Here is a 27192-nt window from a genome sequence, read left to right as displayed (position 1 = left end):
CCCCCGCCGGATAACGGCTGTCTCACGCAAGTGGCGGCGCGGCGCGGCGCGCCCGCCAGTTCGGCAGACGCCTCTGAGACGCCGGACGCGCACAACGCGCCGCCTTCGAGGCTCCAGCTGTTGCGGAAGGACGTGCTCTGCGTCAAATGTGTCACCGAAAACTGCGATTGTGTGTGTTGGGAGAAGAGGCAGAGGCGTCTTCTGTCGTGCGGCTACAGTATAAGGGCGCCAACGGCCATACCATGTTGAATACACCGGTTCTCGTCCGATCACCGAAGTTAAGCAACATCGGGCCCGGTTAGTACTTGGATGGGTGACCGCCTGGGAACACCGGGTGCTGTTGGCTCCCCTTCGTTTTCTCCTTTTTACGCCGCTATCCCTGCCAGCCCTCTTTTCATACTACCTTTCTTTTGTTCAAACGTGCATCCTTAAGCGTTTTAAACGTGCTAGGAATGCCTTGAAAATAACGAAACACTACGAATCGACAGATGTGATGTGAAAGAAGTCAGGGCCACCTACTGTTTCGTAGCAGTGCAAAACTCCACCGAAAAAAAAAAAAAAAAAAAAATGAAAATAAACATAAGATACGATATTAATGGCCTCAGTTCGAAGAAGAATGCGCCAAGGACGATTTCTTAAAAGCGCCTGAAGGTAACAAAACAGTATGAACCGACAGATATGTTCTGAAATACGTCAGGGCTTGTTGTTTTGCAGCAGTGTACGACTCCAAACTTGTAAACAAAAATGTATCTTTCGCCGCTAGAAGAGATAGACGCTTTGGCGACCCTCCTGTGTCTTGTGTCCGTGTTTTCGCACCTTTGCACACGTCTACTGGCCGCAAACGGCGTCTCGGACACGCCCGTTAGGCCCACGGCCGTCTCGCAGATGTTTCTCTTGCTTGTGCTGTCATATGGGCCACGACCCGAGCGGCAGCGAGCGGCAGTCGAGCAAAGTCGGGACAAGTCGGGACGGAAGAGGACAGGTGCGAATGCACTGCACGGATCACGCAAATATGTGGATGCGAAGCGCGCCGCGCGGCGTGTGTCAGGTGAGGAAGCTGCCGGGGGCGCTCTCCAGCAGGACACTGCTACACCCCGCACAGCCCCCCGCCGGATAACGGCTGTCTCACGCAAGTGGCGGCGCGGCGCGGCGCGCCCGCCAGTTCGGCAGACGCCTCTGAGACGCCGGACGCGCACAACGCGCCGCCTTCGAGGCTCCAGCTGTTGCGGAAGGACGTGCTCTGCGTCAAATGTGTCACCGAAAACTGCGATTGTGTGTGTTGGGAGAAGAGGCAGAGGCGTCTTCTGTCGTGCGGCTACAGTATAAGGGCGCCAACGGCCATACCATGTTGAATACACCGGTTCTCGTCCGATCACCGAAGTTAAGCAACATCGGGCCCGGTTAGTACTTGGATGGGTGACCGCCTGGGAACACCGGGTGCTGTTGGCTCCCCTTCGTTTTCTCCTTTTTACGCCGCTATCCCTGCCAGCCCTCTTTTCATACTACCTTTCTTTTGTTCAAACGTGCATCCTTAAGCGTTTTAAACGTGCTAGGAATGCCTTGAAAATAACGAAACACTACGAATCGACAGATGTGATGTGAAAGAAGTCAGGGCCACCTACTGTTCCGTAGCAGTGCAACTCTCCACAAAAAAAAAAAATAAAAAAAAAAAAATATTAAACGACTGTAATAAACATAAGATTCGATATTAATTGCCTCTGTTCGAAGAAGAATGTGCCAAGGAAGATTTCTTAAAAGTGCCTGAAGATGACAAAACAGTATGAACCGACAGATATGTTCTGAAATACGTCAGGGCTTATTGTTTTGCAGCAGTGTACGACTGCAAACTTGTAAACAAAAGTGTATCTTTCGTCGCTAGAAGAGATGGATGCTTTGGCGACCCTCCTGTGTCTTGTGTCCGTGTTTTCGCACCTTTGCACAGGTCTACTGGCCGCAAACGGCGTCTCGGACACGCCCGTTAGGCCCACGGCCGTCTCGCAGATGTTTCTCTTGCTTGTGCTGTCATATGGGCCACGACCCGAGCGGCAGCGAGCGGCAGTCGAGCAAAGTCGGGACAAGTCGGGACGGAAGAGGACAGGTGCGAATGCACTGCACGGATCACGCAAATATGTGGATGCGAAGCGCGCCGCGCGGCGTGTGTCAGGTGAGGAAGCTGCCGGGGGCGCTCTCCAGCAGGACACTGCTACACCCCGCACAGCCCCCCGCCGGATAACGGCTGTCTCACGCAAGTGGCGGCGCGGCGCGGCGCGCCCGCCAGTTCGGCAGACGCCTCTGAGACGCCGGACGCGCACAACGCGCCGCCTTCGAGGCTCCAGCTGTTGCGGAAGGACGTGCTCTGCGTCAAATGTGTCACCGAAAACTGCGATTGTGTGTGTTGGGAGAAGAGGCAGAGGCGTCTTCTGTCGTGCGGCTACAGTATAAGGGCGCCAACGGCCATACCATGTTGAATACACCGGTTCTCGTCCGATCACCGAAGTTAAGCAACATCGGGCCCGGTTAGTACTTGGATGGGTGACCGCCTGGGAACACCGGGTGCTGTTGGCTCCCCTTCGTTTTCTCCTTTTTACGCCGCTATCCCTGCCAGCCCTCTTTTCATACTACCTTTCTTTTGTTCAAACGTGCATCCTTAAGCGTTTTAAACGTGCTAGGAATGCCTTGAAAATAACGAAACACTACGAATCGACAGATGTGATGTGAAAGAAGTCAGGGCCACCTACTGTTCCGTAGCAGTGCAACTCTCCACAAAAAAAAAAAAATAAAAAAAAAAAAATATTAAACGACTGTAATAAACATAAGATTCGATATTAATTGCCTCTGTTCGAAGAAGAATGTGCCAAGGAAGATTTCTTAAAAGTGCCTGAAGATGACAAAACAGTATGAACCGACAGATATGTTCTGAAATACGTCAGGGCTTATTGTTTTGCAGCAGTGTACGACTGCAAACTTGTAAACAAAAGTGTATCTTTCGTCGCTAGAAGAGATGGATGCTTTGGCGACCCTCCTGTGTCTTGTGTCCGTGTTTTCGCACCTTTGCACAGGTCTACTGGCCGCAAACGGCGTCTCGGACACGCCCGTTAGGCCCACGGCCGTCTCGCAGATGTTTCTCTTGCTTGTGCTGTCATATGGGCCACGACCCGAGCGGCAGCGAGCGGCAGTCGAGCAAAGTCGGGACAAGTCGGGACGGAAGAGGACAGGTGCGAATGCACTGCACGGATCACGCAAATATGTGGATGCGAAGCGCGCCGCGCGGCGTGTGTCAGGTGAGGAAGCTGCCGGGGGCGCTCTCCAGCAGGACACTGCTACACCCCGCACAGCCCCCCGCCGGATAACGGCTGTCTCACGCAAGTGGCGGCGCGGCGCGGCGCGCCCGCCAGTTCGGCAGACGCCTCTGAGACGCCGGACGCGCACAACGCGCCGCCTTCGAGGCTCCAGCTGTTGCGGAAGGACGTGCTCTGCGTCAAATGTGTCACCGAAAACTGCGATTGTGTGTGTTGGGAGAAGAGGCAGAGGCGTCTTCTGTCGTGCGGCTACAGTATAAGGGCGCCAACGGCCATACCATGTTGAATACACCGGTTCTCGTCCGATCACCGAAGTTAAGCAACATCGGGCCCGGTTAGTACTTGGATGGGTGACCGCCTGGGAACACCGGGTGCTGTTGGCTCCCCTTCGTTTTCTCCTTTTTACGCCGCTATCCCTGCCAGCCCTCTTTTCATACTACCTTTCTTTTGTTCAAACGTGCATCCTTAAGCGTTTTAAACGTGCTAGGAATGCCTTGAAAATAACGAAACACTACGAATCGACAGATGTGATGTGAAAGAAGTCAGGGCCACCTACTGTTTCGTAGCAGTGCAAAACTCCACCGAAAAAAAAAAAAAAAAAAAAAAATGAAAATAAACATAAGATACGATATTAATGGCCTCAGTTCGAAGAAGAATGCGCCAAGGACGATTTCTTAAAAGCGCCTGAAGGTAACAAAACAGTATGAACCGACAGATATGTTCTGAAATACGTCAGGGCTTATTGTTTTGCAGCAGTGTACGACTGCAAACTTGTAAACAAAAGTGTATCTTTCGTCGCTAGAAGAGATGGATGCTTTGGCGACCCTCCTGTGTCTTGTGTCCGTGTTTTCGCACCTTTGCACAGGTCTACTGGCCGCAAACGGCGTCTCGGACACGCCCGTTAGGCCCACGGCCGTCTCGCAGATGTTTCTCTTGCTTGTGCTGTCATATGGGCCACGACCCGAGCGGCAGCGAGCGGCAGTCGAGCAAAGTCGGGACAAGTCGGGACGGAAGAGGACAGGTGCGAATGCACTGCACGGATCACGCAAATATGTGGATGCGAAGCGCGCCGCGCGGCGTGTGTCAGGTGAGGAAGCTGCCGGGGGCGCTCTCCAGCAGGACACTGCTACACCCCGCACAGCCCCCCGCCGGATAACGGCTGTCTCACGCAAGTGGCGGCGCGGCGCGGCGCGCCCGCCAGTTCGGCAGACGCCTCTGAGACGCCGGACGCGCACAACGCGCCGCCTTCGAGGCTCCAGCTGTTGCGGAAGGACGTGCTCTGCGTCAAATGTGTCACCGAAAACTGCGATTGTGTGTGTTGGGAGAAGAGGCAGAGGCGTCTTCTGTCGTGCGGCTACAGTATAAGGGCGCCAACGGCCATACCATGTTGAATACACCGGTTCTCGTCCGATCACCGAAGTTAAGCAACATCGGGCCCGGTTAGTACTTGGATGGGTGACCGCCTGGGAACACCGGGTGCTGTTGGCTCCCCTTCGTTTTCTCCTTTTTACGCCGCTATCCCTGCCAGCCCTCTTTTCATACTACCTTTCTTTTGTTCAAACGTGCATCCTTAAGCGTTTTAAACGTGCTAGGAATGCCTTGAAAATAACGAAACACTACGAATCGACAGATGTGATGTGAAAGAAGTCAGGGCCACCTACTGTTTCGTAGCAGTGCAAAACTCCACCGAAAAAAAAAAAAAAAAAAAAAAATGAAAATAAACATAAGATACGATATTAATGGCCTCAGTTCGAAGAAGAATGCGCCAAGGACGATTTCTTAAAAGCGCCTGAAGGTAACAAAACAGTATGAACCGACAGATATGTTCTGAAATACGTCAGGGCTTGTTGTTTTGCAGCAGTGTACGACTCCAAACTTGTAAACAAAAATGTATCTTTCGCCGCTAGAAGAGATAGACGCTTTGGCGACCCTCCTGTGTCTTGTGTCCGTGTTTTCGCACCTTTGCACACGTCTACTGGCCGCAAACGGCGTCTCGGACACGCCCGTTAGGCCCACGGCCGTCTCGCAGATGTTTCTCTTGCTTGTGCTGTCATATGGGCCACGACCCGAGCGGCAGCGAGCGGCAGTCGAGCAAAGTCGGGACAAGTCGGGACGGAAGAGGACAGGTGCGAATGCACTGCACGGATCACGCAAATATGTGGATGCGAAGCGCGCCGCGCGGCGTGTGTCAGGTGAGGAAGCTGCCGGGGGCGCTCTCCAGCAGGACACTGCTACACCCCGCACAGCCCCCCGCCGGATAACGGCTGTCTCACGCAAGTGGCGGCGCGGCGCGGCGCGCCCGCCAGTTCGGCAGACGCCTCTGAGACGCCGGACGCGCACAACGCGCCGCCTTCGAGGCTCCAGCTGTTGCGGAAGGACGTGCTCTGCGTCAAATGTGTCACCGAAAACTGCGATTGTGTGTGTTGGGAGAAGAGGCAGAGGCGTCTTCTGTCGTGCGGCTACAGTATAAGGGCGCCAACGGCCATACCATGTTGAATACACCGGTTCTCGTCCGATCACCGAAGTTAAGCAACATCGGGCCCGGTTAGTACTTGGATGGGTGACCGCCTGGGAACACCGGGTGCTGTTGGCTCCCCTTCGTTTTCTCCTTTTTACGCCGCTATCCCTGCCAGCCCTCTTTTCATACTACCTTTCTTTTGTTCAAACGTGCATCCTTAAGCGTTTTAAACGTGCTAGGAATGCCTTGAAAATAACGAAACACTACGAATCGACAGATGTGATGTGAAAGAAGTCAGGGCCACCTACTGTTTCGTAGCAGTGCAAAACTCCACCGAAAAAAAAAAAAAAAAAAAAAATGAAAATAAACATAAGATACGATATTAATGGCCTCAGTTCGAAGAAGAATGCGCCAAGGACGATTTCTTAAAAGCGCCTGAAGGTAACAAAACAGTATGAACCGACAGATATGTTCTGAAATACGTCAGGGCTTGTTGTTTTGCAGCAGTGTACGACTCCAAACTTGTAAACAAAAATGTATCTTTCGCCGCTAGAAGAGATAGACGCTTTGGCGACCCTCCTGTGTCTTGTGTCCGTGTTTTCGCACCTTTGCACACGTCTACTGGCCGCAAACGGCGTCTCGGACACGCCCGTTAGGCCCACGGCCGTCTCGCAGATGTTTCTCTTGCTTGTGCTGTCATATGGGCCACGACCCGAGCGGCAGCGAGCGGCAGTCGAGCAAAGTCGGGACAAGTCGGGACGGAAGAGGACAGGTGCGAATGCACTGCACGGATCACGCAAATATGTGGATGCGAAGCGCGCCGCGCGGCGTGTGTCAGGTGAGGAAGCTGCCGGGGGCGCTCTCCAGCAGGACACTGCTACACCCCGCACAGCCCCCCGCCGGATAACGGCTGTCTCACGCAAGTGGCGGCGCGGCGCGGCGCGCCCGCCAGTTCGGCAGACGCCTCTGAGACGCCGGACGCGCACAACGCGCCGCCTTCGAGGCTCCAGCTGTTGCGGAAGGACGTGCTCTGCGTCAAATGTGTCACCGAAAACTGCGATTGTGTGTGTTGGGAGAAGAGGCAGAGGCGTCTTCTGTCGTGCGGCTACAGTATAAGGGCGCCAACGGCCATACCATGTTGAATACACCGGTTCTCGTCCGATCACCGAAGTTAAGCAACATCGGGCCCGGTTAGTACTTGGATGGGTGACCGCCTGGGAACACCGGGTGCTGTTGGCTCCCCTTCGTTTTCTCCTTTTTACGCCGCTATCCCTGCCAGCCCTCTTTTCATACTACCTTTCTTTTGTTCAAACGTGCATCCTTAAGCGTTTTAAACGTGCTAGGAATGCCTTGAAAATAACGAAACACTACGAATCGACAGATGTGATGTGAAAGAAGTCAGGGCCACCTACTGTTCCGTAGCAGTGCAACTCTCCACAAAAAAAAAAAATAAAAAAAAAAAAATATTAAACGACTGTAATAAACATAAGATTCGATATTAATTGCCTCTGTTCGAAGAAGAATGTGCCAAGGAAGATTTCTTAAAAGTGCCTGAAGATGACAAAACAGTATGAACCGACAGATATGTTCTGAAATACGTCAGGGCTTATTGTTTTGCAGCAGTGTACGACTGCAAACTTGTAAACAAAAGTGTATCTTTCGTCGCTAGAAGAGATGGATGCTTTGGCGACCCTCCTGTGTCTTGTGTCCGTGTTTTCGCACCTTTGCACAGGTCTACTGGCCGCAAACGGCGTCTCGGACACGCCCGTTAGGCCCACGGCCGTCTCGCAGATGTTTCTCTTGCTTGTGCTGTCATATGGGCCACGACCCGAGCGGCAGCGAGCGGCAGTCGAGCAAAGTCGGGACAAGTCGGGACAAGTCGGGACAAGTCGGGACGGAAGAGGACAGGTGCGAATGCACTGCACGGATCACGCAAATATGTGGATGCGAAGCGCGCCGCGCGGCGTGTGTCAGGTGAGGAAGCTGCCGGGGGCGCTCTCCAGCAGGACACTGCTACACCCCGCACAGCCCCCCGCCGGATAACGGCTGTCTCACGCAAGTGGCGGCGCGGCGCGGCGCGCCCGCCAGTTCGGCAGACGCCTCTGAGACGCCGGACGCGCACAACGCGCCGCCTTCGAGGCTCCAGCTGTTGCGGAAGGACGTGCTCTGCGTCAAATGTGTCACCGAAAACTGCGATTGTGTGTGTTGGGAGAAGAGGCAGAGGCGTCTTCTGTCGTGCGGCTACAGTATAAGGGCGCCAACGGCCATACCATGTTGAATACACCGGTTCTCGTCCGATCACCGAAGTTAAGCAACATCGGGCCCGGTTAGTACTTGGATGGGTGACCGCCTGGGAACACCGGGTGCTGTTGGCTCCCCTTCGTTTTCTCCTTTTTACGCCGCTATCCCTGCCAGCCCTCTTTTCATACTACCTTTCTTTTGTTCAAACGTGCATCCTTAAGCGTTTTAAACGTGCTAGGAATGCCTTGAAAATAACGAAACACTACGAATCGACAGATGTGATGTGAAAGAAGTCAGGGCCACCTACTGTTCCGTAGCAGTGCAACTCTCCACAAAAAAAAAAATAAAAAAAAAAAAATATTAAACGACTGTAATAAACATAAGATTCGATATTAATTGCCTCTGTTCGAAGAAGAATGTGCCAAGGAAGATTTCTTAAAAGTGCCTGAAGATGACAAAACAGTATGAACCGACAGATATGTTCTGAAATACGTCAGGGCTTATTGTTTTGCAGCAGTGTACGACTGCAAACTTGTAAACAAAAGTGTATCTTTCGTCGCTAGAAGAGATGGATGCTTTGGCGACCCTCCTGTGTCTTGTGTCCGTGTTTTCGCACCTTTGCACAGGTCTACTGGCCGCAAACGGCGTCTCGGACACGCCCGTTAGGCCCACGGCCGTCTCGCAGATGTTTCTCTTGCTTGTGCTGTCATATGGGCCACGACCCGAGCGGCAGCGAGCGGCAGTCGAGCAAAGTCGGGACAAGTCGGGACAAGTCGGGACGGAAGAGGACAGGTGCGAATGCACTGCACGGATCACGCAAATATGTGGATGCGAAGCGCGCCGCGCGGCGTGTGTCAGGTGAGGAAGCTGCCGGGGGCGCTCTCCAGCAGGACACTGCTACACCCCGCACAGCCCCCCGCCGGATAACGGCTGTCTCACGCAAGTGGCGGCGCGGCGCGGCGCGCCCGCCAGTTCGGCAGACGCCTCTGAGACGCCGGACGCGCACAACGCGCCGCCTTCGAGGCTCCAGCTGTTGCGGAAGGACGTGCTCTGCGTCAAATGTGTCACCGAAAACTGCGATTGTGTGTGTTGGGAGAAGAGGCAGAGGCGTCTTCTGTCGTGCGGCTACAGTATAAGGGCGCCAACGGCCATACCATGTTGAATACACCGGTTCTCGTCCGATCACCGAAGTTAAGCAACATCGGGCCCGGTTAGTACTTGGATGGGTGACCGCCTGGGAACACCGGGTGCTGTTGGCTCCCCTTCGTTTTCTCCTTTTTACGCCGCTATCCCTGCCAGCCCTCTTTTCATACTACCTTTCTTTTGTTCAAACGTGCATCCTTAAGCGTTTTAAACGTGCTAGGAATGCCTTGAAAATAACGAAACACTACGAATCGACAGATGTGATGTGAAAGAAGTCAGGGCCACCTACTGTTCCGTAGCAGTGCAACTCTCCACAAAAAAAAAAAATAAAAAAAAAAAAATATTAAACGACTGTAATAAACATAAGATTCGATATTAATTGCCTCTGTTCGAAGAAGAATGTGCCAAGGAAGATTTCTTAAAAGTGCCTGAAGATGACAAAACAGTATGAACCGACAGATATGTTCTGAAATACGTCAGGGCTTATTGTTTTGCAGCAGTGTACGACTGCAAACTTGTAAACAAAAGTGTATCTTTCGTCGCTAGAAGAGATGGATGCTTTGGCGACCCTCCTGTGTCTTGTGTCCGTGTTTTCGCACCTTTGCACAGGTCTACTGGCCGCAAACGGCGTCTCGGACACGCCCGTTAGGCCCACGGCCGTCTCGCAGATGTTTCTCTTGCTTGTGCTGTCATATGGGCCACGACCCGAGCGGCAGCGAGCGGCAGTCGAGCAAAGTCGGGACAAGTCGGGACAAGTCGGGACAAGTCGGGACAAGTCGGGACAAGTCGGGACAAGTCGGGACAAGTCGGGACAAGTCGGGACAAGTCGGGACAAGTCGGGACAAGTCGGGACAAGTCGGGACAAGTCGGGACAAGTCGGGACAAGTCGGGACGGAAGAGGACAGGTGCGAATGCACTGCACGGATCACGCAAATATGTGGATGCGAAGCGCGCCGCGCGGCGTGTGTCAGGTGAGGAAGCTGCCGGGGGCGCTCTCCAGCAGGACACTGCTACACCCCGCACAGCCCCCCGCCGGATAACGGCTGTCTCACGCAAGTGGCGGCGCGGCGCGGCGCGCCCGCCAGTTCGGCAGACGCCTCTGAGACGCCGGACGCGCACAACGCGCCGCCTTCGAGGCTCCAGCTGTTGCGGAAGGACGTGCTCTGCGTCAAATGTGTCACCGAAAACTGCGATTGTGTGTGTTGGGAGAAGAGGCAGAGGCGTCTTCTGTCGTGCGGCTACAGTATAAGGGCGCCAACGGCCATACCATGTTGAATACACCGGTTCTCGTCCGATCACCGAAGTTAAGCAACATCGGGCCCGGTTAGTACTTGGATGGGTGACCGCCTGGGAACACCGGGTGCTGTTGGCTCCCCTTCGTTTTCTCCTTTTTACGCCGCTATCCCTGCCAGCCCTCTTTTCATACTACCTTTCTTTTGTTCAAACGTGCATCCTTAAGCGTTTTAAACGTGCTAGGAATGCCTTGAAAATAACGAAACACTACGAATCGACAGATGTGATGTGAAAGAAGTCAGGGCCACCTACTGTTCCGTAGCAGTGCAACTCTCCACAAAAAAAAAAAAATAAAAAAAAAAAAATATTAAACGACTGTAATAAACATAAGATTCGATATTAATTGCCTCTGTTCGAAGAAGAATGTGCCAAGGAAGATTTCTTAAAAGTGCCTGAAGATGACAAAACAGTATGAACCGACAGATATGTTCTGAAATACGTCAGGGCTTATTGTTTTGCAGCAGTGTACGACTGCAAACTTGTAAACAAAAGTGTATCTTTCGTCGCTAGAAGAGATGGATGCTTTGGCGACCCTCCTGTGTCTTGTGTCCGTGTTTTCGCACCTTTGCACAGGTCTACTGGCCGCAAACGGCGTCTCGGACACGCCCGTTAGGCCCACGGCCGTCTCGCAGATGTTTCTCTTGCTTGTGCTGTCATATGGGCCACGACCCGAGCGGCAGCGAGCGGCAGTCGAGCAAAGTCGGGACAAGTCGGGACAAGTCGGGACGGAAGAGGACAGGTGCGAATGCACTGCACGGATCACGCAAATATGTGGATGCGAAGCGCGCCGCGCGGCGTGTGTCAGGTGAGGAAGCTGCCGGGGGCGCTCTCCAGCAGGACACTGCTACACCCCGCACAGCCCCCCGCCGGATAACGGCTGTCTCACGCAAGTGGCGGCGCGGCGCGGCGCGCCCGCCAGTTCGGCAGACGCCTCTGAGACGCCGGACGCGCACAACGCGCCGCCTTCGAGGCTCCAGCTGTTGCGGAAGGACGTGCTCTGCGTCAAATGTGTCACCGAAAACTGCGATTGTGTGTGTTGGGAGAAGAGGCAGAGGCGTCTTCTGTCGTGCGGCTACAGTATAAGGGCGCCAACGGCCATACCATGTTGAATACACCGGTTCTCGTCCGATCACCGAAGTTAAGCAACATCGGGCCCGGTTAGTACTTGGATGGGTGACCGCCTGGGAACACCGGGTGCTGTTGGCTCCCCTTCGTTTTCTCCTTTTTACGCCGCTATCCCTGCCAGCCCTCTTTTCATACTACCTTTCTTTTGTTCAAACGTGCATCCTTAAGCGTTTTAAACGTGCTAGGAATGCCTTGAAAATAACGAAACACTACGAATCGACAGATGTGATGTGAAAGAAGTCAGGGCCACCTACTGTTTCGTAGCAGTGCAAAACTCCACCGAAAAAAAAAAAAAAAAAAAAAATGAAAATAAACATAAGATACGATATTAATGGCCTCAGTTCGAAGAAGAATGCGCCAAGGACGATTTCTTAAAAGCGCCTGAAGGTAACAAAACAGTATGAACCGACAGATATGTTCTGAAATACGTCAGGGCTTGTTGTTTTGCAGCAGTGTACGACTCCAAACTTGTAAACAAAAATGTATCTTTCGCCGCTAGAAGAGATAGACGCTTTGGCGACCCTCCTGTGTCTTGTGTCCGTGTTTTCGCACCTTTGCACACGTCTACTGGCCGCAAACGGCGTCTCGGACACGCCCGTTAGGCCCACGGCCGTCTCGCAGATGTTTCTCTTGCTTGTGCTGTCATATGGGCCACGACCCGAGCGGCAGCGAGCGGCAGTCGAGCAAAGTCGGGACAAGTCGGGACGGAAGAGGACAGGTGCGAATGCACTGCACGGATCACGCAAATATGTGGATGCGAAGCGCGCCGCGCGGCGTGTGTCAGGTGAGGAAGCTGCCGGGGGCGCTCTCCAGCAGGACACTGCTACACCCCGCACAGCCCCCCGCCGGATAACGGCTGTCTCACGCAAGTGGCGGCGCGGCGCGGCGCGCCCGCCAGTTCGGCAGACGCCTCTGAGACGCCGGACGCGCACAACGCGCCGCCTTCGAGGCTCCAGCTGTTGCGGAAGGACGTGCTCTGCGTCAAATGTGTCACCGAAAACTGCGATTGTGTGTGTTGGGAGAAGAGGCAGAGGCGTCTTCTGTCGTGCGGCTACAGTATAAGGGCGCCAACGGCCATACCATGTTGAATACACCGGTTCTCGTCCGATCACCGAAGTTAAGCAACATCGGGCCCGGTTAGTACTTGGATGGGTGACCGCCTGGGAACACCGGGTGCTGTTGGCTCCCCTTCGTTTTCTCCTTTTTACGCCGCTATCCCTGCCAGCCCTCTTTTCATACTACCTTTCTTTTGTTCAAACGTGCATCCTTAAGCGTTTTAAACGTGCTAGGAATGCCTTGAAAATAACGAAACACTACGAATCGACAGATGTGATGTGAAAGAAGTCAGGGCCACCTACTGTTCCGTAGCAGTGCAACTCTCCACAAAAAAAAAAAATAAAAAAAAAAAAATATTAAACGACTGTAATAAACATAAGATTCGATATTAATTGCCTCTGTTCGAAGAAGAATGTGCCAAGGAAGATTTCTTAAAAGTGCCTGAAGATGACAAAACAGTATGAACCGACAGATATGTTCTGAAATACGTCAGGGCTTATTGTTTTGCAGCAGTGTACGACTGCAAACTTGTAAACAAAAGTGTATCTTTCGTCGCTAGAAGAGATGGATGCTTTGGCGACCCTCCTGTGTCTTGTGTCCGTGTTTTCGCACCTTTGCACAGGTCTACTGGCCGCAAACGGCGTCTCGGACACGCCCGTTAGGCCCACGGCCGTCTCGCAGATGTTTCTCTTGCTTGTGCTGTCATATGGGCCACGACCCGAGCGGCAGCGAGCGGCAGTCGAGCAAAGTCGGGACAAGTCGGGACAAGTCGGGACGGAAGAGGACAGGTGCGAATGCACTGCACGGATCACGCAAATATGTGGATGCGAAGCGCGCCGCGCGGCGTGTGTCAGGTGAGGAAGCTGCCGGGGGCGCTCTCCAGCAGGACACTGCTACACCCCGCACAGCCCCCCGCCGGATAACGGCTGTCTCACGCAAGTGGCGGCGCGGCGCGGCGCGCCCGCCAGTTCGGCAGACGCCTCTGAGACGCCGGACGCGCACAACGCGCCGCCTTCGAGGCTCCAGCTGTTGCGGAAGGACGTGCTCTGCGTCAAATGTGTCACCGAAAACTGCGATTGTGTGTGTTGGGAGAAGAGGCAGAGGCGTCTTCTGTCGTGCGGCTACAGTATAAGGGCGCCAACGGCCATACCATGTTGAATACACCGGTTCTCGTCCGATCACCGAAGTTAAGCAACATCGGGCCCGGTTAGTACTTGGATGGGTGACCGCCTGGGAACACCGGGTGCTGTTGGCTCCCCTTCGTTTTCTCCTTTTTACGCCGCTATCCCTGCCAGCCCTCTTTTCATACTACCTTTCTTTTGTTCAAACGTGCATCCTTAAGCGTTTTAAACGTGCTAGGAATGCCTTGAAAATAACGAAACACTACGAATCGACAGATGTGATGTGAAAGAAGTCAGGGCCACCTACTGTTCCGTAGCAGTGCAACTCTCCACAAAAAAAAAAATAAAAAAAAAAAAATATTAAACGACTGTAATAAACATAAGATTCGATATTAATTGCCTCTGTTCGAAGAAGAATGTGCCAAGGAAGATTTCTTAAAAGTGCCTGAAGATGACAAAACAGTATGAACCGACAGATATGTTCTGAAATACGTCAGGGCTTATTGTTTTGCAGCAGTGTACGACTGCAAACTTGTAAACAAAAGTGTATCTTTCGTCGCTAGAAGAGATGGATGCTTTGGCGACCCTCCTGTGTCTTGTGTCCGTGTTTTCGCACCTTTGCACAGGTCTACTGGCCGCAAACGGCGTCTCGGACACGCCCGTTAGGCCCACGGCCGTCTCGCAGATGTTTCTCTTGCTTGTGCTGTCATATGGGCCACGACCCGAGCGGCAGCGAGCGGCAGTCGAGCAAAGTCGGGACAAGTCGGGACAAGTCGGGACGGAAGAGGACAGGTGCGAATGCACTGCACGGATCACGCAAATATGTGGATGCGAAGCGCGCCGCGCGGCGTGTGTCAGGTGAGGAAGCTGCCGGGGGCGCTCTCCAGCAGGACACTGCTACACCCCGCACAGCCCCCCGCCGGATAACGGCTGTCTCACGCAAGTGGCGGCGCGGCGCGGCGCGCCCGCCAGTTCGGCAGACGCCTCTGAGACGCCGGACGCGCACAACGCGCCGCCTTCGAGGCTCCAGCTGTTGCGGAAGGACGTGCTCTGCGTCAAATGTGTCACCGAAAACTGCGATTGTGTGTGTTGGGAGAAGAGGCAGAGGCGTCTTCTGTCGTGCGGCTACAGTATAAGGGCGCCAACGGCCATACCATGTTGAATACACCGGTTCTCGTCCGATCACCGAAGTTAAGCAACATCGGGCCCGGTTAGTACTTGGATGGGTGACCGCCTGGGAACACCGGGTGCTGTTGGCTCCCCTTCGTTTTCTCCTTTTTACGCCGCTATCCCTGCCAGCCCTCTTTTCATACTACCTTTCTTTTGTTCAAACGTGCATCCTTAAGCGTTTTAAACGTGCTAGGAATGCCTTGAAAATAACGAAACACTACGAATCGACAGATGTGATGTGAAAGAAGTCAGGGCCACCTACTGTTCCGTAGCAGTGCAACTCTCCACAAAAAAAAAAAATAAAAAAAAAAAAATATTAAACGACTGTAATAAACATAAGATTCGATATTAATTGCCTCTGTTCGAAGAAGAATGTGCCAAGGAAGATTTCTTAAAAGTGCCTGAAGATGACAAAACAGTATGAACCGACAGATATGTTCTGAAATACGTCAGGGCTTATTGTTTTGCAGCAGTGTACGACTGCAAACTTGTAAACAAAAGTGTATCTTTCGTCGCTAGAAGAGATGGATGCTTTGGCGACCCTCCTGTGTCTTGTGTCCGTGTTTTCGCACCTTTGCACAGGTCTACTGGCCGCAAACGGCGTCTCGGACACGCCCGTTAGGCCCACGGCCGTCTCGCAGATGTTTCTCTTGCTTGTGCTGTCATATGGGCCACGACCCGAGCGGCAGCGAGCGGCAGTCGAGCAAAGTCGGGACAAGTCGGGACAAGTCGGGACAAGTCGGGACAAGTCGGGACAAGTCGGGACAAGTCGGGACAAGTCGGGACAAGTCGGGACAAGTCGGGACAAGTCGGGACAAGTCGGGACAAGTCGGGACAAGTCGGGACAAGTCGGGACAAGTCGGGACAAGTCGGGACAAGTCGGGACAAGTCGGGACAAGTCGGGACAAGTCGGGACAAGTCGGGACGGAAGAGGACAGGTGCGAATGCACTGCACGGATCACGCAAATATGTGGATGCGAAGCGCGCCGCGCGGCGTGTGTCAGGTGAGGAAGCTGCCGGGGGCGCTCTCCAGCAGGACACTGCTACACCCCGCACAGCCCCCCGCCGGATAACGGCTGTCTCACGCAAGTGGCGGCGCGGCGCGGCGCGCCCGCCAGTTCGGCAGACGCCTCTGAGACGCCGGACGCGCACAACGCGCCGCCTTCGAGGCTCCAGCTGTTGCGGAAGGACGTGCTCTGCGTCAAATGTGTCACCGAAAACTGCGATTGTGTGTGTTGGGAGAAGAGGCAGAGGCGTCTTCTGTCGTGCGGCTACAGTATAAGGGCGCCAACGGCCATACCATGTTGAATACACCGGTTCTCGTCCGATCACCGAAGTTAAGCAACATCGGGCCCGGTTAGTACTTGGATGGGTGACCGCCTGGGAACACCGGGTGCTGTTGGCTCCCCTTCGTTTTCTCCTTTTTACGCCGCTATCCCTGCCAGCCCTCTTTTCATACTACCTTTCTTTTGTTCAAACGTGCATCCTTAAGCGTTTTAAACGTGCTAGGAATGCCTTGAAAATAACGAAACACTACGAATCGACAGATGTGATGTGAAAGAAGTCAGGGCCACCTACTGTTCCGTAGCAGTGCAACTCTCCACAAAAAAAAAAAAATAAAAAAAAAAAAATATTAAACGACTGTAATAAACATAAGATTCGATATTAATTGCCTCTGTTCGAAGAAGAATGTGCCAAGGAAGATTTCTTAAAAGTGCCTGAAGATGACAAAACAGTATGAACCGACAGATATGTTCTGAAATACGTCAGGGCTTATTGTTTTGCAGCAGTGTACGACTGCAAACTTGTAAACAAAAGTGTATCTTTCGTCGCTAGAAGAGATGGATGCTTTGGCGACCCTCCTGTGTCTTGTGTCCGTGTTTTCGCACCTTTGCACAGGTCTACTGGCCGCAAACGGCGTCTCGGACACGCCCGTTAGGCCCACGGCCGTCTCGCAGATGTTTCTCTTGCTTGTGCTGTCATATGGGCCACGACCCGAGCGGCAGCGAGCGGCAGTCGAGCAAAGTCGGGACAAGTCGGGACAAGTCGGGACGGAAGAGGACAGGTGCGAATGCACTGCACGGATCACGCAAATATGTGGATGCGAAGCGCGCCGCGCGGCGTGTGTCAGGTGAGGAAGCTGCCGGGGGCGCTCTCCAGCAGGACACTGCTACACCCCGCACAGCCCCCCGCCGGATAACGGCTGTCTCACGCAAGTGGCGGCGCGGCGCGGCGCGCCCGCCAGTTCGGCAGACGCCTCTGAGACGCCGGACGCGCACAACGCGCCGCCTTCGAGGCTCCAGCTGTTGCGGAAGGACGTGCTCTGCGTCAAATGTGTCACCGAAAACTGCGATTGTGTGTGTTGGGAGAAGAGGCAGAGGCGTCTTCTGTCGTGCGGCTACAGTATAAGGGCGCCAACGGCCATACCATGTTGAATACACCGGTTCTCGTCCGATCACCGAAGTTAAGCAACATCGGGCCCGGTTAGTACTTGGATGGGTGACCGCCTGGGAACACCGGGTGCTGTTGGCTCCCCTTCGTTTTCTCCTTTTTACGCCGCTATCCCTGCCAGCCCTCTTTTCATACTACCTTTCTTTTGTTCAAACGTGCATCCTTAAGCGTTTTAAACGTGCTAGGAATGCCTTGAAAATAACGAAACACTACGAATCGACAGATGTGATGTGAAAGAAGTCAGGGCCACCTACTGTTCCGTAGCAGTGCAACTCTCCACAAAAAAAAAAAATAAAAAAAAAAAAATATTAAACGACTGTAATAAACATAAGATTCGATATTAATTGCCTCTGTTCGAAGAAGAATGTGCCAAGGAAGATTTCTTAAAAGTGCCTGAAGATGACAAAACAGTATGAACCGACAGATATGTTCTGAAATACGTCAGGGCTTATTGTTTTGCAGCAGTGTACGACTGCAAACTTGTAAACAAAAGTGTATCTTTCGTCGCTAGAAGAGATGGATGCTTTGGCGACCCTCCTGTGTCTTGTGTCCGTGTTTTCGCACCTTTGCACAGGTCTACTGGCCGCAAACGGCGTCTCGGACACGCCCGTTAGGCCCACGGCCGTCTCGCAGATGTTTCTCTTGCTTGTGCTGTCATATGGGCCACGACCCGAGCGGCAGCGAGCGGCAGTCGAGCAAAGTCGGGACAAGTCGGGACAAGTCGGGACGGAAGAGGACAGGTGCGAATGCACTGCACGGATCACGCAAATATGTGGATGCGAAGCGCGCCGCGCGGCGTGTGTCAGGTGAGGAAGCTGCCGGGGGCGCTCTCCAGCAGGACACTGCTACACCCCGCACAGCCCCCCGCCGGATAACGGCTGTCTCACGCAAGTGGCGGCGCGGCGCGGCGCGCACCGCCAGTTCGGCAGACGCCTCTGAGACGCCGGACGCGCACAACGCGCCGCCTTCGAGGCTCCAGCTGTTGCGGAAGGACGTGCTCTGCGTCAAATGTGTCACCGAAAACTGCGATTGTGTGTGTTGGAGAAGAGGCAGAGGCGTCTTCTGTCGTGCGGCTACAGTTATAAGGGCGCCAACGGCCATACCATGTTGAATACACCGGTTCTCGTCCGATCACCGAAGTTAAGCAACATCGGGCCCGGTTAGTACTTGGATGGGTGACCGCCTGGAACACCGGGTGCTGTTGGGCTCCCCTTCGTTTCTCTCCTTTTACGCCGCTATCCCTGCCAGCCCTCTTTTCATACATACCTTTCTTTTGTTCAAACGTGCATCCTTAAGCGTTTTAAACGTGCTAGGAATGCCTTGAAAATAACGAAACACTACGAATCGACAGATGTGATGTGAAAGAAGTCAGGGCCACCTACTGTTCCGTAGCAGTGCAACTCTCCACAAAAAAAAAAAAATAAAAAAAAAAAAATATTAAACGACTGTAATAAACATAAGATTCGATATTAATTGCCTCTGTTCGAAGAAGAATGTGCCAAGGAAGATTTCTTAAAAGTGCCTGAAGATGACAAAACAGTATGAACCGACAGATATGTTCTGAATACGTCAGGGCTTATTGTTTTGCAGCAGTGTACGACTGCAAACTTGTAAACAAAAGTGTATCTTTCGTCGCTAGAAGAGATGGATGCTTTGGCGACCCTCCTGTGTCTTGTGTCCGTGTTTTCGCACCTTTGCACAGGTCTACTGGCCGCAAACGGCGTCTCGGACACGCCCGTTAGGCCCACGGCCGTCTCGCAGATGTTTCTCTCTTGCTTGTGCTGTCATATGGGCCACGACCCGAGCGGCAGCGAGCGGCAGTCGAGCAAAGTCGGGACAAGTCGGGACAAGTCGGGACAAGTCGGGACAAGTCGGGACAAGTCGGGACAAGTCGGGACAAGTCGGGACGGAAGAGGACAGGTGCGAATGCACTGCACGGATCACGCAAAATATGTGGATGCGAAGCGCGCCGCGCGGCGTGTGTCAGGTGAGGAAGCTGCCGGGGGCGCTCTCCAGCAGGACACTGCTACACCCCGCACAGCCCCCCGCCGGATAACGGCTGTCTCACGCAAGTGGCGGCGCGGCGCGGCGCGCCCGCCAGTTCGGCAGACGCCTCTGAGACGCCGGACGCGCACAACGCGCCGCCTTCCGAGGCTCCAGCTGTTGCGGAAGGACGTGCTCTGCGTCAAATGTGTCACCGAAAACTGCGATTGTGTGTGTTGGGAGAAGAGGCAGAGGCGTCTTCTGTCGTGCGGCTACAGTATAAGGGCGCCAACGGCCATACCATGTTGAATACACCCGGTTCTCGTCCGATCACCGAAGTTAAGCAACATCGGGCCCGGTTAGTACTTGGATGGGTGACCGCCTGGGAACACCGGGTGCTGTTGGCTCCCCTTCGTTTTCTCCTTTTTACGCCGCTATCCCTGCCAGCCCTCTTTTCATACTACCTTTCTTTTGTTCAAACGTGCATCCTTAAGCGTTTTAAACGTGCTAGGAATGCCTTGAAAATAACGAAACACTACCGAATCGACAGATGTGATGTGAAAGAAGTCAGGGCCACCTACTGTTCCGTAGCAGTGCAACTCTCCACAAAAAAAAAAAATAAAAAAAAAAAAATATTAAACGACTGTAATAAACATAAGATTCGATATTAATTGCCTCTGTTCGAAGAAGAAAGTGCCAAGGAAGATTTCTTAAAAGTGCCTGAAGATGACAAAACAGTATGAACCGACAGATATGTTCTGAAATACGTCAGGGCTTATTGTTTTGCAGCAGTGTACGACTGCAAACTTGTAAACAAAAGTGTATCTTTCGTCGCTAGAAGAGATGGATGCTTTGGCGACCCTCCTGTGTCTTGTGTCCGTGTTCTTTCGCACCTTTGCACAGGTCTACTGGCCGCAAACGGCGTCTCGGACACGCCCGTTAGGCCCACGGCCGTCTCGCAGATGTTTCTCTTGCTTGTGCTGTCATATGGGCCACGACCCGAGCGGCAGCGAGCGGCAGTCGAGCAAAGTCGGGACAAGTCGGGACGGAAGAGGGACAGGTGCGAATGCACTGCACGGATCACGCAAATATGTGGATGCGAAGCGCGCCGCGCGGCGTGTGTCAGGTGAGGAAGCTGCCGGGGGCGCTCTCTCCAGCAGGACACTGCTACACCCCGCACAGCCCCCCGCCGGATAACGGCTGTCTCACGCAAGTGGCGGCGCGGCGCGGCGCGCCCGCCAGTTCGGCAGACGCCTCTGAGACGCCGGACGCGCACAAACGCGCCGCCTTCGAGGCTCCAGCTGTTGCGGAAGGACGTGCTCTGCGTCAAATGTGTCACCGAAAACTGCGATTGTGTGTGTTGGGAGAAGAGGCAGAGGCGTCTTCTGTCGTGCGGCTACAGTATAAGGGCGCCAACGGCCATACCCATGTTGAATACACCGGTTCTCGTCCGATCACCGAAGTTAAGCAACATCGGGCCCGGTTAGTACTTGGATGGGTGACCGCCTGGGAACACCGGGTGCTGTTGGCTCCCCTCTCGTTTCTCTCCTTTTTACGCCGCTATCCCTGCCAGCCCTCTTTTCATACTACCTTTCTTTTTGTTCAAACGTGCATCCTTAAGCGTTTTAAACGTGCTAGGAATGCCTTGAAAATAACGAAACACTACGAATCGACAGATGTGATGTGAAAGAAGTCAGGGCCACCTACTGTTCCGTAGCAGTGCAAACTCTCCACAAAAAAAAAAAATAAAAAAAAAAAAATATTAAACGACTGTAATAAACATAAGATTCGATATTAATTGCCTCTGTTCGAAGAAGAATGTGCCAAGGAAGATTTCTTAAAAGTGCCTGAAGATGACAAAACAGTATGAACCGACAGATATGTTCTGAAATACGTCAGGGCTTATTGTTTTGCAGCAGTGTACGACTGCAAACTTGTAACAAAAGTGTATCTTTCGTCGCTAGAAGAGATGGATGCTTTGGCGACCCTCCTGTGTCTTGTGTCCGTGTTTTCGCACCTTTGCACAGGTCTACTGGCCGCAAACGGCGTCTCGGACACTGCCCGTTAGGCCCACGGCCGTCTCGCAGATGTTTCTCTTGCTTGTGCTGTCATATGGGCCACGACCCGAGCGGCAGCGAGCGGCAGTCGAGCAAAGTCGGGACAAGTCGGGACGGAAGAGGACAGGTGCGAATGCACTGCACGGATCACGCAAATATGTGGATGCGAAGCGCGCCGCGCGGCGTGTGTCAGGTGAGGAAGCTGCCGGGGGCGCTCTCCAGCAGGACACTGCTACACCCCGCACAGCCCCCCGCCGGATAACGGCTGTCTCACGCAAGTGGCGGCGCGGCGCGGCGCGCCCGCCAGTTCGGCAGACGCCTCTGAGACGCCGGACGCGCACAACGCGCCGCCTTCGAGGCTCCAGCTGTTGCGGAAGGACGTGCTCTGCGTCAAATGTGTCACCGAAAACTGCGATTGTGTGTGTTGGGAGAAGAGGCAGAGGCGTCTTCTGTCGTGCGGCTACAGTATAAGGGCGCCAACGGCCATACCATGTTGAATACACCGGTTCTCGTCCGATCACCGAAGTTAAGCAACATCGGGCCCGGTTAGTACTTGGATGGGTGACCGCCTGGGAACACCGGGTGCTGTTGGCTCCCCCTTCGTTTTCTCCTTTTTACGCCGCTATCCCTGCCAGCCCTCTTTTCATACTACCTTTCTTTTGTTCAAACGTGCATCCTTAAGCGTTTTAAACGTGCTAGGAATGCCTTGAAAATAACGAAACACTACGAATCGACAGATGTGATGTGAAAGAAGTCAGGGCCACCTACTGTTCCGTAGCAGTGCAACTCTCCACAAAAAAAAAAAAATAAAAAAAAAAAAATATTAAACGACTGTAATAAACATAAGATTCGATATTAATTGCCTCTGTTCGAAGAAGAATGTGCCAAGGAAGATTTCTTAAAAGTGCCTGAAGATGACAAAACAGTATGAACCGACAGATATGTTCTGAAATACGTCAGGGCTTATTGTTTTGCAGCAGTGTACGACTGCAAACTTGTAAACAAAAGTGTATCTTTCGTCGCTAGAAGAGATGGATGCTTTGGCGACCCTCCTGTGTCTTGTGTCCGTGTTTTCGCACCTTTGCACAGGTCTACTGCCGCAAACGGCGTCTCGGACACGCCCGTTAGGCCCACGGCCGTCTCGCAGATGTTTCTCTTGCTTGTGCTGTCATATGGGCCACGACCCGAGCGGCAGCGAGCGGCAGTCGAGCAAAGTCGGGACAAGTCGGGACAAGTCGGGACGGAAGAGGACAGGTGCGAATGCACTGCACGGATCACGCAAATATGTGGATGCGAAGCGCGCCGCGCGGCGTGTGTCAGGTGAGGAAGCTGCCGGGGGCGCTCTCCAGCAGGACACTGCTACACCCCGCACAGCCCCCCGCCGGATAACGGCTGTCTCACGCAAGTGGCGGCGCGGCGCGGCGCGCCCGCCAGTTCGGCAGACGCCTCTGAGACGCCGGACGCGCACAACGCGCCGCCTTCGAGGCTCCAGCTGTTGCGGAAGGACGTGCTCTGCGTCAAATGTGTCACCGAAAACTGCGATTGTGTGTGTTGGGAGAAGAGGCAGAGGCGTCTTCTGTCGTGCGGCTACAGTATAAGGGCGCCAACGGCCATACCATGTTGAATACACCGGTTCTCGTCCGATCACCGAAGTTAAGCAACATCGGGCCCGGTTAGTACTTGGATGGGTGACCGCCTGGAACACCGGGTGCTGTTGGCTCCCCTTCGTTTTCTCCTTTTTACGCCGCTATCCCTGCCAGCCCTCTTTTCATACTACCTTTCTTTTGTTCAAACGTGCATCCTTAAGCGTTTTAAAACGTGCTAGGAATGCCTTTGAAAATAACGAAACACTACGAATCGACAGATGTGATGTGAAAGAAGTCAGGGCCACCTACTGTTCCGTAGCAGTGCAACTCTCCACAAAAAAAAAAAATAAAAAAAAAAAAATATTAAACGACTGTAATAAACATAAGATTCGATATTAATTGCCTCTGTTCGAAGAAGAATGTGCCAAGGAAGATTTCTTAAAAGTGCCTGAAGATGACAAAACAGTATGAACCGACAGATATGGTTCTGAAATACGTCAGGGCTTATTGTTTTGCAGCAGTGTACGACTGCAAACTTGTAAACAGAAAGTGTATCTTTCGTCGCTAGAAGAGATGGATGCTTTGGCGACCCTCCTGTGTCTTGTGTCCGTGTTTTCGCACCTTTGCACAGGTCTACTGGCCGCAAACGGCGTCTCGGACACGCCCGTTAGGGCCCACGGCCGTCTCGCAGATGTTTCTCTTGCTTGTGCTGTCATATGGGCCACGACCCGAGCGGCAGCGAGCGGCAGTCGAGCAAGGAAAGTCGGGACAAGTCGGGACAAGTCGGGACAAGTCGGGACAAGTCGGGACAAAGTCGGGACAAGTCGGGACGGAAGAGGACAGGGTGCGAATGCACTGCACGGATCACGCAAATATGTGGATGCGAAAGCGCGCGCGCGCGGCGTGTGTCAGGTGAGGAAGCTGCCGGGGGCGCTCTCCAGCAGGACACTGCTACACCCCGCACAGCCCCCCGCCGGATAACGGCTGTCTCACGCAAGTGGCGGCGCGGCGCGGCGCGCGCCCGCCAGTTCGGCAGACGCCTCTGAGACGCCGGACGCGCACAACGCGCCGCCTTCGAGGCTCCAGCTGTTGCGGAAGGACGTGCTCTGCGTCAAATGTGTCACCGAAAACTGCGATTGTGTGTGTTGGGAGAAGAGGCAGAGGCGTCTTCTGTCGTGCGGCTACAGTATAAGGGCGCCAACGGCCATACCATGTTGAATACACCGGTTCTCGTCCGATCACCGAAGTTAAGCAACATCGGGCCCGGTTAGTACTTGGATGGGTGACCGCCTGGAACACCGGGTGCTGTTGGCTCCCCTTCGTTTTCTCCTTTTACGACCGCTATCCCTGCCAGCCCTCTTTTCATACTACCTTTCTTTTGTTCAAACGTGCATCCTTAAGCGTTTTAAACGTGCTAGGAATGCCTTGAAAATAACGAAACACTACGAATCGACAGATGTGATGTGAAAGAAGTCAGGGCACCTACTGTTCCGTAGCAGTGCAACTCTCCACAAAAAAAAAAAATAAAAAAAAAAAAAATATTAAACGACTGTAATAAACATAAGATTCGATATTAATTGCCTCTGTTCGAAGAAGAATGTGCCAAGGAAGATTTCTTAAAAGTGCCTGAAGATGACTAAAACAGTATGAACCGACAGATATGTTCTGAAATACGTCAGGGCTTATTGTTTTTGAGCAGCAGTGTACGACTGCAAACTTGTAAACAAAAGTGTATCTTTCGTCGCTAGAAGAGATGGATGCTTTTGGCGACCCCTCCTGTGTCTTGTGTCCGTGTTTTCGCACCTTTGCACAGGTCTACTGGCCGCAAACGGCGTCTCGGACACGCCCGTTAGGCCCACGGCCGTCTCGCAGATGTTTCTCTTGCTTGTGCTGTCATATGGGCCACGACCCGAGCGGCAGCGAGCGGCAGTCGAGCAAAGTCGGGACAAGTCGGGACGGAAGAGGACAGGTGCGAATGCACTGCACGGATCACGCAAATATGTGGATGCGAAGCGCGCCGCGCGCGGCGTGTGTCAGGTGAGGAAGCTGCCGGGGGCGCTCTCCAGCAGGACACTGCTACACCCCGCACAGCCCCCCGCCGGATAACGGCTGTCTCACGCAAGTGGCGGCGCGGCGCGGCGCGCCCGCCAGTTCGGCAGACGCCTCTGAGACGCCGGACGCGCACAACGCGCCGCCTTCGAGGCTCCAGCTGTTGCGGAAGGACGTGCTCTGCGTCAAATGTGTCACCGAAAAACTGCGATTGTGTGTGTTGGGAGAAGAGGCAGAGGCGTCTTCTGTCGTGCGGCTACAGTATAAGGGCGCCAACGGCCATACCATGTTGAATACACCGGTTCTCGTCCGATCACCGAAGTTAAGCAACATCGGGCCCGGTTAGTACTTGGATGGGTGACCGCCTGGGAACACCGGGTGCTGTTGGCTCCCCTTCGTTTTCTCCTTTTTACGCCGCTATCCCTGCCAGCCCTCTTTTCATACTACCTTTCTTTTGTTCAAACGTGCATCCTTAAGCGTTTTAAACGTGCTAGGAATGCCTTGAAAATAACGAAACACTACGAATCGACAGATGTGATGTGAAAGAAGTCAGGCCACCTACTGTTCCGTAGCAGTGCAACTCTCCACAAAAAAAAAAAATAAAAAAAAAAAAATATTAAACGACTGTAATAAACATAAGATTCGATATTAATTGCCTCTGTTCGAAGAAGAATGTGCCAAGGAAGATTTCTTAAAAGTGCCTGAAGATGACAAAACAGTATGAACCGACAGATATGTTCTGAAATACGTCAGGGCTTATTGTTTTGCAGCAGTGTACGACTGCAAACTTGTAAACAAAAGTGTATCTTTCGTCGCTAGAAGAGATGGATGCTTTGGCGACCCTCCTGTGTCTTGTGTCCGTGTTTTCGCACACTTTGCACAGGTCTACTGGCCGCAAACGGCGTCTCGGACACGCCCGTTAGGCCCACGGCCGTCTCGCAGATGTTTCTCTTGCTTGTGCTGTCATATGGGCCACGACCCGAGCGGCAGCGAGCGGCAGTCGAGCAAAGTCGGGACAAGTCGGGACGGAAGAGGACAGGTGCGAATGCACTGCACGGATCACGCAAATATGTGGATGCGAAAGCGCGCCGCGCGGCGTGTGTCAGGTGAGGAAGCTGCCGGGGGCGCTCTCCAGCAGGACACTGCTAACACCCCGCACAGCCCCCCGCGGATAACGGGCTGTCTCACGCAAGTGGCGGCGCGGCGCGTGCGCGCCCGCCAGTTTCGGCAGACGCCTCTGAGACGCCGGACGCGCACAACGCGCCGCCTTCGAGGCTCCAGCTGTTGCGGAAGGACGTGCTCTGCGTCAAATGTGTCACCGAAAACTGCGATTGTGTGTGTTGGGAGAAGAGGCAGAGGCGTCTTCTGTCGTGCGGCTACAGTATAAGGGGCGCCAACGGGCCAATACCATGTTGAATACACCGGTTCTCGTCCGATCACCGAAGTTAAGCAACATCGGGCCCGGTTAGTACTTGGATGGGTGACCCGCCTGGAACACCGGGTGCTGTTGGCTCCCCTTCGTTTTCTCCTTTTTACGCCGCTATCCCTGCCAGCCCTCTTTTCATACTAGCCTTTTCTTTTGTTCAAACGTGCATCCTTAAGCGTTTTAAACGTGCTAGGAATGCCTTGAAAATAACGAAACACTACGAATCGACAGATGTGATGTGAAAGAAGTCAGGGCCACCTACTGTTCCGTAGCAGTGCAACTCTCCACAAAAAAAAAAAAAAATAAAAAAAAAGAAATATTAAACGACTGTAATAAACATAAGATTCGATATTAATTGCCTCTGTTCGAAGAAGAATGTGCCAAGGAAGATTTCTTAAAAGTGCCTGAAGATGACAAAACAGTATGAACCGACAGATATGTTCTGAAATACGTCCAGGGCTTATTGTTTTGCAGCAGTGTACGACTGCAAACTTGTAAACAAAAGTGTATCTTTCGTCGCTAGAAGAGATGGATGCTTTGGCGACCCTCCTGTGTCTTGTGTCCGTGTTTTCGCACCTTTGCACAGGGTCTACTGGCCCGCAAACGGCGTCTCGGACACGCCCGTTAGGCCCACGGCCGTCTCGCAGATGTTTCTCTTGCTTGTGCTGTCATATGGGCCACGACCCGAGCGGCAGCGAGCGGCAGTCGAGCAAAGTCGGGACAAGTCGGGACGG

The 27192-nt window shown here is 53.4% G+C and overlaps 24 non-coding genes across 24 annotated transcripts; all 24 read left to right on the top strand.

Annotated features, from left to right (window-relative positions):
• Nucleotides 1-227: 227 nt before the first annotated feature.
• Nucleotides 228-346, top strand: LOC126442655 (5S ribosomal RNA). The gene has a single exon (XR_007581582.1). It is a non-coding gene; the product is annotated as a 5S ribosomal RNA (ribosomal RNA).
• Nucleotides 347-1330: 984 nt separating this feature from the next.
• Nucleotides 1331-1449, top strand: LOC126442654 (5S ribosomal RNA). Its single transcript, XR_007581581.1, has one exon. It is a non-coding gene; the product is annotated as a 5S ribosomal RNA (ribosomal RNA).
• Nucleotides 1450-2446: 997 nt separating this feature from the next.
• LOC126442653 (5S ribosomal RNA) lies at nt 2447-2565 on the top strand. Its single transcript, XR_007581580.1, has one exon. It is a non-coding gene; the product is annotated as a 5S ribosomal RNA (ribosomal RNA).
• Nucleotides 2566-3563: 998 nt separating this feature from the next.
• On the top strand, nt 3564-3682 carry LOC126442651 (5S ribosomal RNA). Its single transcript, XR_007581578.1, has one exon. It is a non-coding gene; the product is annotated as a 5S ribosomal RNA (ribosomal RNA).
• Nucleotides 3683-4668: 986 nt separating this feature from the next.
• Nucleotides 4669-4787, top strand: LOC126442650 (5S ribosomal RNA). Its single transcript, XR_007581577.1, has one exon. It is a non-coding gene; the product is annotated as a 5S ribosomal RNA (ribosomal RNA).
• A 986-nt stretch (nt 4788-5773) lies between these two features.
• Nucleotides 5774-5892, top strand: LOC126442648 (5S ribosomal RNA). Its single transcript, XR_007581576.1, has one exon. It is a non-coding gene; the product is annotated as a 5S ribosomal RNA (ribosomal RNA).
• Nucleotides 5893-6877: 985 nt separating this feature from the next.
• Nucleotides 6878-6996, top strand: LOC126442647 (5S ribosomal RNA). The gene has a single exon (XR_007581575.1). It is a non-coding gene; the product is annotated as a 5S ribosomal RNA (ribosomal RNA).
• A 1017-nt stretch (nt 6997-8013) lies between these two features.
• LOC126442646 (5S ribosomal RNA) lies at nt 8014-8132 on the top strand. Its single transcript, XR_007581574.1, has one exon. It is a non-coding gene; the product is annotated as a 5S ribosomal RNA (ribosomal RNA).
• A 1006-nt stretch (nt 8133-9138) lies between these two features.
• LOC126442645 (5S ribosomal RNA) lies at nt 9139-9257 on the top strand. The gene has a single exon (XR_007581573.1). It is a non-coding gene; the product is annotated as a 5S ribosomal RNA (ribosomal RNA).
• Nucleotides 9258-10394: 1137 nt separating this feature from the next.
• LOC126442644 (5S ribosomal RNA) lies at nt 10395-10513 on the top strand. The gene has a single exon (XR_007581572.1). It is a non-coding gene; the product is annotated as a 5S ribosomal RNA (ribosomal RNA).
• A 1008-nt stretch (nt 10514-11521) lies between these two features.
• LOC126442643 (5S ribosomal RNA) lies at nt 11522-11640 on the top strand. Its single transcript, XR_007581571.1, has one exon. It is a non-coding gene; the product is annotated as a 5S ribosomal RNA (ribosomal RNA).
• Nucleotides 11641-12625: 985 nt separating this feature from the next.
• LOC126442642 (5S ribosomal RNA) lies at nt 12626-12744 on the top strand. Its single transcript, XR_007581570.1, has one exon. It is a non-coding gene; the product is annotated as a 5S ribosomal RNA (ribosomal RNA).
• Nucleotides 12745-13751: 1007 nt separating this feature from the next.
• LOC126442641 (5S ribosomal RNA) lies at nt 13752-13870 on the top strand. The gene has a single exon (XR_007581569.1). It is a non-coding gene; the product is annotated as a 5S ribosomal RNA (ribosomal RNA).
• A 1006-nt stretch (nt 13871-14876) lies between these two features.
• LOC126442672 (5S ribosomal RNA) lies at nt 14877-14995 on the top strand. The gene has a single exon (XR_007581597.1). It is a non-coding gene; the product is annotated as a 5S ribosomal RNA (ribosomal RNA).
• A 1197-nt stretch (nt 14996-16192) lies between these two features.
• On the top strand, nt 16193-16311 carry LOC126442670 (5S ribosomal RNA). Its single transcript, XR_007581596.1, has one exon. It is a non-coding gene; the product is annotated as a 5S ribosomal RNA (ribosomal RNA).
• Nucleotides 16312-17319: 1008 nt separating this feature from the next.
• On the top strand, nt 17320-17438 carry LOC126442664 (5S ribosomal RNA). Its single transcript, XR_007581590.1, has one exon. It is a non-coding gene; the product is annotated as a 5S ribosomal RNA (ribosomal RNA).
• A 1008-nt stretch (nt 17439-18446) lies between these two features.
• LOC126442668 (5S ribosomal RNA) lies at nt 18447-18564 on the top strand. Its single transcript, XR_007581594.1, has one exon. It is a non-coding gene; the product is annotated as a 5S ribosomal RNA (ribosomal RNA).
• Nucleotides 18565-19627: 1063 nt separating this feature from the next.
• Nucleotides 19628-19747, top strand: LOC126442663 (5S ribosomal RNA). The gene has a single exon (XR_007581589.1). It is a non-coding gene; the product is annotated as a 5S ribosomal RNA (ribosomal RNA).
• A 1004-nt stretch (nt 19748-20751) lies between these two features.
• On the top strand, nt 20752-20871 carry LOC126442665 (5S ribosomal RNA). The gene has a single exon (XR_007581591.1). It is a non-coding gene; the product is annotated as a 5S ribosomal RNA (ribosomal RNA).
• Nucleotides 20872-21872: 1001 nt separating this feature from the next.
• On the top strand, nt 21873-21991 carry LOC126442652 (5S ribosomal RNA). The gene has a single exon (XR_007581579.1). It is a non-coding gene; the product is annotated as a 5S ribosomal RNA (ribosomal RNA).
• A 1008-nt stretch (nt 21992-22999) lies between these two features.
• Nucleotides 23000-23117, top strand: LOC126442667 (5S ribosomal RNA). Its single transcript, XR_007581593.1, has one exon. It is a non-coding gene; the product is annotated as a 5S ribosomal RNA (ribosomal RNA).
• Nucleotides 23118-24179: 1062 nt separating this feature from the next.
• On the top strand, nt 24180-24297 carry LOC126442666 (5S ribosomal RNA). Its single transcript, XR_007581592.1, has one exon. It is a non-coding gene; the product is annotated as a 5S ribosomal RNA (ribosomal RNA).
• A 1006-nt stretch (nt 24298-25303) lies between these two features.
• LOC126442640 (5S ribosomal RNA) lies at nt 25304-25422 on the top strand. Its single transcript, XR_007581568.1, has one exon. It is a non-coding gene; the product is annotated as a 5S ribosomal RNA (ribosomal RNA).
• Nucleotides 25423-26424: 1002 nt separating this feature from the next.
• Nucleotides 26425-26545, top strand: LOC126442669 (5S ribosomal RNA). The gene has a single exon (XR_007581595.1). It is a non-coding gene; the product is annotated as a 5S ribosomal RNA (ribosomal RNA).
• Nucleotides 26546-27192: the final 647 nt, after the last annotated feature.

Source organism: Schistocerca serialis, unplaced genomic scaffold, assembly GCF_023864345.2.
Source record: "Schistocerca serialis cubense isolate TAMUIC-IGC-003099 unplaced genomic scaffold, iqSchSeri2.2 HiC_scaffold_140, whole genome shotgun sequence".
NCBI lineage: Eukaryota > Metazoa > Arthropoda > Insecta > Orthoptera > Acrididae > Schistocerca > Schistocerca serialis.
This window is presented reverse-complemented; position numbering and strand designations above follow the sequence as displayed.